This window comes from Anopheles marshallii, chromosome 2, assembly GCF_943734725.1.
Source record: "Anopheles marshallii chromosome 2, idAnoMarsDA_429_01, whole genome shotgun sequence".
Taxonomy (NCBI): Eukaryota; Metazoa; Arthropoda; class Insecta; order Diptera; family Culicidae; genus Anopheles; species Anopheles marshallii.
Window position 1 is genome coordinate 55,316,893 of NC_071326.1, and position 10,974 is coordinate 55,327,866.

Consider the following 10,974-nt stretch of genomic DNA (forward strand, 5'->3'; position numbering starts at 1 on the left):
TACATTTTGCTTATCCAACGATATAATGGTTCGTATCTCATAAAAGAGTGGTTCACAACGATCATAGAACCTTACCAATATAAGGTTATGTTGTTTTAACCTCGAAATTTCCGTCGTATGTGTGCCTAAATCTCTTCCAGGAAATGCTCCAAAAGAGCTTTTTCTAACTCTAAGTTCTAAGGTTTCTATCCACGTTAAGATGGTATTAGTATTGCCCGTAATCTATGGTAGATATTTCAGCATGTCGGGAAGCTTTTTGAACTTAATTGCGTTGTCCACTGATGTCACTGAACTTTTACTCACTTCTTACTGTTCTAATTTTTTTTTTCTTTTGCGCGTTAGAAGGGCAATTTGCGCTTGCATATTCTGAATCATTCTCTCCATTGTTCTTGTGCACTCTTTACTCAGTCCGCTCTTTACTTTAACCACTATCACAGTTAAGTGTTTGGGAACGCGATTTTCTCTTCGCGCAGCACAAATCCACTAATTTACCTCCAAGGACGGTTATACCGGATACTCGAGGCTCTCCTTCGAAGATCAAGAACCGTCGTTTTAATTACTACACCACTATTATTGATTAATATAGTCGTTTTAATTTCTACCTCGCCGCTATTGATGTGGAGGATGTCCGAATTTGATGATTTTCCCTTATGAACTTCAGAAGTACTGACTTCGTCAGTAATACTTTATTCTGCGATGCGTTCGATTTGTTCGTTTGATGGTTGAAGTGAAAGAGAGCGAGCCCGGGTGACGTCGATAAGTCGCTACTGTGGCCGAAGAGACTGACCGAGTAAACATACTTCAGCGTAAAGTCTGGTACAATATTCTCTAGTACCAGATATAAATTATTTAAAAACTAATACTAACGATAATAATATGACAAAATGAATATACACATGTACCTGCATTGCTTTGGTTCACATATCCTGCAAATTATGGTTCACAAATAAAATCTCAATAAAACGTCCAGTGACGGACATGAGGTGACGCCCTAGCCACAGTGATCATAGACCTTGTGGCTCTACAATAAATACGGTGACTAGGTAATACGTTACATCTACAACAGTTGCCACGACCGCCACCACATGTTCGGAACGGGTTTCGCCGTAGGTCCCCGATTGAAATCCGAGATCATCAGCGTCAGGGCTATTGACGACAGTCTATGCACCCTGCGTATACGAGGCAGATTCTTCAACATCAGCCTCATTAACGTTCACGTCCATACTAAAGACAAGGACGAAGAAGCGAAGGACCTGATTACAGTCACCTCACTAAAACCATTGACCAGTATCCCAGGCATGACCTTAAAATCATCCTGGGTGACTTCAATGCTAAAATTGGTTAGAACCATTTTATCGTTAACACATTGGTAGTCACAGTCTACATTAGCACAGTAATGACAATGGTAGTCCATTGGTCCTGTTTGCAGCAGCAAGCAAGCTGGTTGTTTGTGTTTGTAGTACAAAATTTGCGCATCGGGATATCCACAAAGCCACGTGGCTATCCCCCGAATGGAGCCACCAGCGATCAGATCCACCACGTGTTGATAAGCCACCACAGACACTCCAGGCCTGTTGAAACGGGTGCCAACATCGATTCCGATCACTAGTTGGTTGGCCTAGTGATACGTTGCAAAATCGCTCGCCCTCGCTCCAATGGGGATGAAGTAAACACGCAGGCTCGACTCAACACGGACTCCCTAAAGGACAGCAATTTCAACGGGTTTTTGCAATCGCCACAGGTGAGGCTCTACTACCAGAAAATGCTTACACAACTACGAGCGAAAGGTGGAACGCTCTAAAAACGAATATCATCAACTGTGCCAATGCCATTTTTCCACCACGTCTGCCACTATCAACGCCAGATCTGGCCGGTTCAACGAAGAATGTAGACAAGTGACAAAACGTAAGAACTGCGCATACCGAGCAATGCAGCAGCGGCATAGAACGCGTGCATGCGCAGAGGAATATACACGGCTCGAACGGGAGGAGAAAAAAGTTCGCCGCACCAAGAAACAATTCTGGGAGGAACAGCAGATGCGGGTACTTTAAACAATCAGAGTGCGTACGGACTCGGAAGAAAGTTTTACCAAGAGATAGCAGGTCACCGAAACAATTTCAGACCTAAGGTGACCTGTTGTCGAAATAAGGATGGAGATCTGGCCAGTTACCAGCCAGAGGTCCTTTCGCGATGGGCTCAGTATTTTGATAACATATTAAACGATCAGTTCAACGAGAAGCTAGAGGCTCCACCAGCAGATGATATGCTACTGCCACCTAGCATTAACGAAACCCGAAAGGCCATCCGTCGGCTCAAGTATAACAATGCACCAGGCACCGACGGAATTGTAGTCGAACTGATAAAAAATGGAGGTGCAGCACTAGAAAACCAAATTCATCAAACTATTACTGAGGTATGGGATTCGATGCCTTGTGATTAGAGTCTTGGTATCATCTATCCCATATAGCGAAGATAAAGTAGAGTGTAGCAATTACAAGGGTATTACGGTGTTGAACAGTGACGGTACGGCAATGAGCTCTTTTGGAATCCCGTCCAAACTTACCAGAGTAGTACGAATGACAATGACGTCATCACATGTCAGGTGATGAAGGATGGAAAACTCTCAGAGCCATTTGCTACCACTAACCACTACTTTGGGTCTGCACCAAGAGCCAGGTTTGAAGACAAGGATGCTGATCCCGGACATCTCGTCATGGGTCGGTCGCAAGCACGGAAAGATAGATTTCTATCTCACCCAGGTCCTTACCGGGCATGGGTTCCTTCGGAACTACTAAGGCATCCGGGAGGGCTCGCCTAACTGTCCGGTGAGTGAGCACGACGTGGAAGATGTCAATCACGTGATGTTCCTCTGTTCACGGTTCGCTCGGACACAACACGAGATGCAGCAGCAAAGCCACACTCGCTTGACGATGGACAACCTTGCAACGGAAATGTGTGCCAGCCGCAGTACATGGGAAGCAGTCCGGACAGCCGCTCGGACAATCTTCAAAACCCTCCAAGTGAGGTGGATCGAAGAAAGTCCTCCAACGGCAAGACGACGACGACAACAGCGACGGCGGAATACAAACCAAGCGGAGCCGCAATAGCGACCTCCGCTCACCGCAACACAGGATAACGAGATTAGATGCAGCGGCAGCAGCGACGAGTAACCAAAGCAGCAGCAGCAAGGACAACCAGGAAGACGACGCAGCAATGCATCAACAGCTTGGGTGCATCGCACAAACGACCCAGCATGGAGTACTACGCACATCAGCGCATCGGCAGGGTTCGGATCAGGTCGAGGAGTGGTTTAGTGAGCACGCGTCGGCTGCTTGGTCCGCTTCACGTGCCCAGCGGAACGATGAATCCCACAAAGCCCATCTGGAGAGGGACGGTCGAGCCTCGACAATCCCCTCTAGGTGGGTACCTTTTGAAGGTTCCCTCCCCGTTAACAAAAAAAAGGGTCTGCACCAAGTAGATAGGCTAGCTTGTCTACACTTCAACCTAGCGCTTTAGAGGAGTTTCGTCGGCTCGGAGGTGGAAATTCGGGACCATCGTCTAAGTCAATCCAGTTCCTGGCATATATTGATGACATAGATATATTTTTTATAGTTTCATCGGCTGTGATGGCAGTACAGGACTTTTATTCGGGTATCTGGTATTTTCCACGTAGGAAGGAAGATGTTGTAGATACCAGATCTACCATATCGAGCGTATATGAAAAATTTTACCATGTAAAACTTCTTTGTTCTGGTATGGTCCTTTAAAACAAGTACCATTAAATTCTTACTGCTTTCGTAGGGATCGTTACTAACTAACGGATAACGTAGTCAAATGTTGGCTGTCTATAATAAGATAGCTACAAATCAGTGTTGGGCTCTTGATTTGGTGACAGTGAACTTGTATGAAAAAACACAGAAAATGGTCCGTTTTTGAAGCACACATTATTACACCTTCACCTACACCACCCTGATCGAAATAACCGGAATATACAATTTCTAATTTTTGAAATAATGTCCTCTTTTACGCAACAACGGCAAGATCGTAAAACCACGTCCAACATCGTGTTGGATTTTATGTAAGTGTTACCCTCACAACCCAGATAAATTAGATAAACTCTGCCGTAGAAGACTAAATTCTTTTTTAATGCCGGAGTTTAAAATTGTCATTGTTACGACATTTCTTTTTTAACAGACAAAATTTCGCTTATCATTAGATGGGATAAGATAACATCAATATGAAGCATTTATCGAGAATTCTACTCCACAGTAGTGAGGTAGAACTCGATTCGAATAAATGTTTTTTTACCCTTTTTTTATAATCTACTAGTTCTATCGTTGTTTAACTTATAATTTTTAAAAGTGGTTCTTTCATACCTGATATGATGCCGTCCATTTGTTTTAGAACGGCTTCCAGCAATTCATTCGCTTCCAGCTCGCTTGAAAGTAATTTATTTTCGGTCGTTGTGGTTGCCATTATAATGGAGATACCGTTAGGTAACTTCCTGTATTACAGCACGAATAAGTCAGTTCGATTCACTTGTTCAATCTACACACGCACTGTCAGACTCGCGATTCAACGATCGCAACATTTATTGCAAACTTCATCACTTAATCACAGCACTTTTTCGTGAAACCATTTCTGTTTAGCATAAAAACACTTATTAGAAAATCATACTTCTTGTATAATTATTGGTCTCACGTTTGCGTAATCTGTTTTTACACTTTTTTGATTCTGCCGTTTTTCTGCTCTTCAAGTCAAAGAGTACGCATTCTATGACGATCACCGGGAAATTGCACAACACCAACACGGACTGTCTTTTTACTGCAATATGTATATTATTCATGTGTGGTCGACATCATAGAAAGTCTTAATTTCAGTGACAATTTTCTGAACACACAGCATCGACAGTTTCATGATTCATATGTTACGACAAAGGAAGATTGTTTTGTTTTCTGTTTTAGCTTCGCCATAAAACTAAGAAGCCTTTGTGCCTGTACACTTTCTGATAGTTGACAATAACTCGTAACATACATGCATATTTGGATGAACAATTTTTTAATCATTTGTCGTGGCATTGACTACATTTGCTACAAAACTGCTTGTTTTTGATGCAGGTTACACGCAGAGCAATTGAAAGACGACGATTATCAACAAACATGGAAGCTAAAACCAAAACACCTATTTGAATATTGCCACTTTAAGTTAATACACCAAACGAGCTATTTTGTTTTGTTAGCCAATCTTTTTACCTTTCTGCGACACCGTTGGCGCAATATGCCTCATTTCAATGTATGCATGTAATAAACAAAAAAAAATTAAGCTATGCGCGGTGGACGCGTTGCAACTGACCTTGTTACTTTGACGTACTGTACAGTACGTTTATTGAAAGTTCACGCATTGAACGTATTACAATATATATTCTAAATAATATCTTAACTATTTTCATACACTTTTTACAATACATTGACTCAAAGTTTAACGACACTTCCGTACGCAAGGGATTTAACAAAAGAACGCGATGTCTGCACTTTTAGGAAACGCTATTTTGACGTTGAATTAAATGGAATGCACAATGTGTGTCCACCGGCCATTTATATTGACATTTAATAGTTTTGTTGATTTTGTGCTTAATGCTCGCTTACACTGATGGCTTCAATTTTTCCAATTTTAAAGTTTTTTTTTCGGCCAAAGTGTAAATCGAAAATACAGAATAAAATATAACATAACCCGATTTATTGCTTTAACATTTATGCTTTAACATTTAAAAATAGGAGCTTTAAAATAGTAAAACTTTCATGATTATCTGACTTTCGGATTAATCGAATAGCCAATTCAGATTAAAAACCCCACGAGTGCAGTTCCTGATGAAGTGTAGAACTCTAGTAATTTTCCGTATTTTATAATCATTTAAACAATTCTTATTCAAATAATTACATAGGAGCGTTTGCTGAAATGAATCTTATTACTATACCTCATTGTTGCAGGATTTCAATCTTCTAATAACTTAAAGTCAAGCGATTTATCATTTGCAAGGTAGTGCGATGCAATTTTTTTGAGATTCCATTGAACTCCAGTGGGTGAGGAACATATTCATACACATTTGCAATATTTTTGATTGTAGATGAAAAGGGAAATTTTAAATTACAACTTGTATGATTTTCCACTCCAATCGAACACCCAACGAAAGTCATCAACCATATAGTGCCGTTGCATCTACGAGCGCATTGCCATAGCTGTTGCAGAGAGCCGGGAGAGAACAGTTTGTTTAGTGAGCAAGTGCGAGAACGAGCATTTTGATAGAAAGAAAGAAACCGGTCGAACGCACGCACATTTTCATTCGTTATTTAGTTGTGAGTCAGTTTGGATTGCTTCGAAAATTCCGCTTCACGAACGATCAGGTACGAATAAAGCAAGCATATCATTATTTCGCTGAGCTATTGTGTTGCTTTTTATTACTATTGCTGCTGAACGCGTTCGGGTGTAGACAAAAGTATGCAGTGTTGTTCGAATGTTTTATTTTTGCATTCAACCGTACAGCTAACAAGTGTATTGTGACGCAACTGTTCAGCATCTAACCAGCTCAGACCAAAGACAGGGCATTGATTTAAAGGGAAAGTGGTTTCCATAGCTTAATAATCAAAGTATCGGCGAAAGTGTGATGATATCGGTAAATCTACACTGTATTCATTCTAAACACATTGGTATGCGAAAGTCGTTTTATATCAGAAACTGTAGTACAACGCATCTAGTCTCGTGTGTGTCGGATTTTCAAAAACAAAGAGAGGTCGCAGAACTCTCGATGCTATAGAGACGCACAAGTGGTCAACTTCGGTGAGCAGCGCAGCATCCAAATCCGGGGGAATCGGCGAAAAGAAAGTGCATGTTATCTTTCACTCGAGTGCGTACGAAATAACCGTTTAGAAAAGGATAACAACACAAACAAAGAGATACTCCGGGGTTAAATTCTCCCTTTTTGCGAGTTCATATATATTTGACCGGGAGAGTGGATACCGAAGGCTGGAAACCAGCATCCCGACGGTTCGTAAAAAAGGCGGTTTATTGACCGCCTACGAGCGTACTATCAGCTGATCAGTCCCAAGGCCAATACAACGCAACGAAAGAAGCTTGAACGATTTTGTTTTATGCTTGCGTGCGTGCTGCATTGACATTTTCACGTAATATAGGTGCAATTAGCTGTTCAGAGTTTGAAAACTTTGAAGTCCACGTAAAAAACCATGTCGAGTATTTTGGAGCTACTTTTAGCAAGAACAGCTAAAATAAATTCATAACAAGTACTATGCTAATTTAATCAACACGAACAACGCTTACTTCGCTACCAACTGTTGCTAGAAATCACACCGAATGATTGTGGCAACCTGTTGAGTTGACGTGAAATCTATTTGAATCGCACACATGCTCACAACCTGAAATATGCGTACAATCGTTTGTGCAGTTTCTTTGTTGTCTGAGCTACAGTACAATAGCATAATTGTTTCATTCGCAACCCCAATGTGTTCAGCGTAGTTTACACTGCAGTGACCGTGCTTGGAATTGGAATTTCACTTGACCAATTGTGGAATTAGTTAATTGACACAACAAGATCCAAAAACAACAAGATGTGTGTTTGTGAGCGTGTATGAATGAATGTGAAACGGGGTGTGTCCAAATTAACAGAGATGTGAATGCTCCCATCTTTTACGGAATCATCGTCAATAAGATTTTGGCCTTAAGTTTTCAGAGTAATAACAAACACTTTAAGCGAAAAGGCGTACAGTATCTTTTGCCAATATAAATTTTATAATAATATCCGGCATTGAGGATCGAAACCGAATTACAATCATCTCAAACAACGTTCATATCGCTCATGAATACTAAAGCAACGTGTTTGAGCAGCTGTGAAAAGGAAAATATAGCATCGGCAAACCATCATTCGGTAGTGCGTACGATTTCCTCAAACTACTGCATTTGTATTAGAATGTTTCTTTGTATGGATTTCCGTTCAATCTGATCAATTCCTCTTACGGCTGGCACTATTAGAACATGTTTAAAAATAAATAACATCTGTGTTCTGTGGTTAGACCTTTCCCTGTTGAACTAGACCATTGATTTTTTCCTACATAAATAGATCATTTTTCTTATTCTTATATAATGCTTTTTGTTGTGTTGCCTAAACTTTCGCCGCATGTTGTGAAAAGTTGGGGTTTTCCTTGAGTTGTAGGATCTGTTATATCTAATATAAATCAAGTGTCGAGAGTGAGATTATTCCTTCACATAGTTGAATGATATGTTATTTCCTCTTTATACAGAATTTTTGGATGAAACTCATTCACTATGAAAAATCATCGCATTTAAATTCCTTCCTATATAAATATATTATTAATTATATCTACAATATAAATTATTTCTTTGTACATTAAATCAATATGTTAGGCCGTTCTGCTTGCATACAAAATAAGTGTAAATTTAAGGTCCAGACAAACGGGGCAATGGAAATTTGTTTTGTCCATTTAAGCGAAAGCTAGTACATGGTCTTCAAACTTTTACAATGCTAGAACCTTGCCCTATACACGAGTATGGGTTTAATCACATAGATAAATCAGTCTAATAAAAGATATGCTAATTTGTTTTACTTTTTCAATCTATCTTCAATGATCAATATTTGTCTCGGCTTTCGGTCAAATTAATCGATGACTGTAAATAAAATCTCAATTTGAACTGGAACAGAGTAGTAGTGGCGGATTATTCATACAATGTAAACAACATGGGCATTTTCATAATGATTAATCTTATATCCGTGCTTAACTCCCATTATGACCAAAAACAATTTTGTTAGTAAGTACTGCATTAAGAAGGACACCAAGCTACGAAGGAAATTTAAATTAAGTCTGAAAGTAGTCTTATAAAAACAAGTACACTTATGTAAAACTCCACAATGCTACCTCCTGGATCTGTTCCCGAAAACTTTGAAAAAAACACATCTGGCGTGAAAATCGATGAACATAATCGTTTTATTGCACAGTTTGAGATTATTAATTTCTAATGGGATGAATGTTTCAAAGTTCTAATACCAAAATTTGATTAAATTATGATCAGTCCGTTGTTCGTAAAATAAATGTAATATTATCAAAACTGAGAAGGTTCCAGGTGGAAGGGTTACAGAAAATGGTCTTTGACTTGGTCAAGAAATTGGTATTGAAACATGCGAATAATTTCTGATATTTATAATGAATTTTGAATTTCGTTGAACATTTGACATTTGAATTTCGTTGATAGCATATGTCTTTCGACATGTAATTACACGGTCTGGAACACAAGTAGAACATAATCGGTGCTTCGAAAAAAGGTATGGAATGTGTTAGAAATTTCTTATTTTTATAGGACTGGTCAATGTGTAGAGTCGATTATAAACGACTTTACAGCACAATACGTTTGGGTTCAAGTCCCAATGCAGAACTGGCCATTTGGTCTCGAATAACTCATTTCAAGGGAATTCCAGTTATTAGGCATGGCAATCCAAGGTTGCTAAAGGTCATACGTTGCAAAATACCAGTTTTTTGAATTTTCACTGTCATGTACATCGGGAACATATGGTCAATTTTTGTCGGTCCTGAAAAAATAGAGGCAGGCTAGCACCTGAATCAGCTGAGCAATTATGGAAAATCCAGGAAGCTCGAATCCCCAGTTCTACCGCGGGATTATTACTAGACAATTCGTTTCGCCTACCATCTAGAAATTGGCAATTACATTCTGTGACAAATTTAAAGTTATACATGTTTTAGTGTCAATGCTTAATATAGTGCGATGTAAGCAATTGCTCTGTTCTGTTATGGATCATCTGTTATGGACAATATTTCTGAATATTTTATTTACTGATTTTCAAAATATATTGTTCATCTTCATTACTGCTGTGTTACGATAATAGTGTTATGTTTGATAAAAAAATGTCAAAATGTTGGTTGTATCCTAAGACAAAAAAATTAAAAAGGTCCAGTTGGTTTGGGGTATGTTAAAGATAGTGCAGATTTATTCGATATTAACGTATCTTAGGAAAAAATGTAAACCGCAAGTGTTACATAATAAAAAAAATTTCAATATCAACTATGGTTTAAATGTTATGGAAACATCTAAACGGTATATAGGTATATATTTATGGGTTTAATCCATAAATTGCTTTGTGTACCTAGCTTCATATGTTTCAAAGAAATTGTTTTTACTTTTTTGGCATGCATAGCTCGAAGATAGAAGGAGGAATTAACGAAAAACAAATAAGCTTCCATGTGGTGAAAGAGTCTTAAAGTTGATCAACTCCCCAATGGCAAGACATTCGGCCACTGCTCATATCCGCTACCAAGCAGTATGTGTTATCAATACTCAAGACCAAACGTAAAACTTTTAATCTACAGAAGATCCAATGTATTAAATTTATAGGTGTTGAACACAAGACTGCATTAAATGCTTATTGTATTTGACTGTATAAAGAAAAAAAATCCCTGTCTGTGTGTAAACAAAATGGCCATAACAAAATAGATCGCGCATTTCTTTGCTTTTCAAAGCTATTATCAGACCAATATATAGATTGCGGTTTCAAGAGACATTTTACACGAGTACCGAAGCCTCCTCTTCCATGAGTGCATGACGATGAATCATAAAGCCACACGGTACAATCAAACTATTACCAGTTCCAGTTTGTTGTCCAGTTTGTTTGTCCAGAACAGAGAGAGACAGAGAGAAAGAAAGTAAATTGTAACTGCTTCCGGTTGCAATGCAAACTAAAGCGTATAAGATAACGAATATCTTTACTACAGACCATGTCATACAATCTGTAATTTCTAATGACTCGAGCGTAAACCCAGACTATTTGACTCTAAAGGCTTGATCAACGTGTGCAGTAGTGATCGGAACGTGTGTGAACCAGATTTGTTTTACATTTTTTTCTAATTGCAGGGAGAACAATTCCTACATAATGCCCTG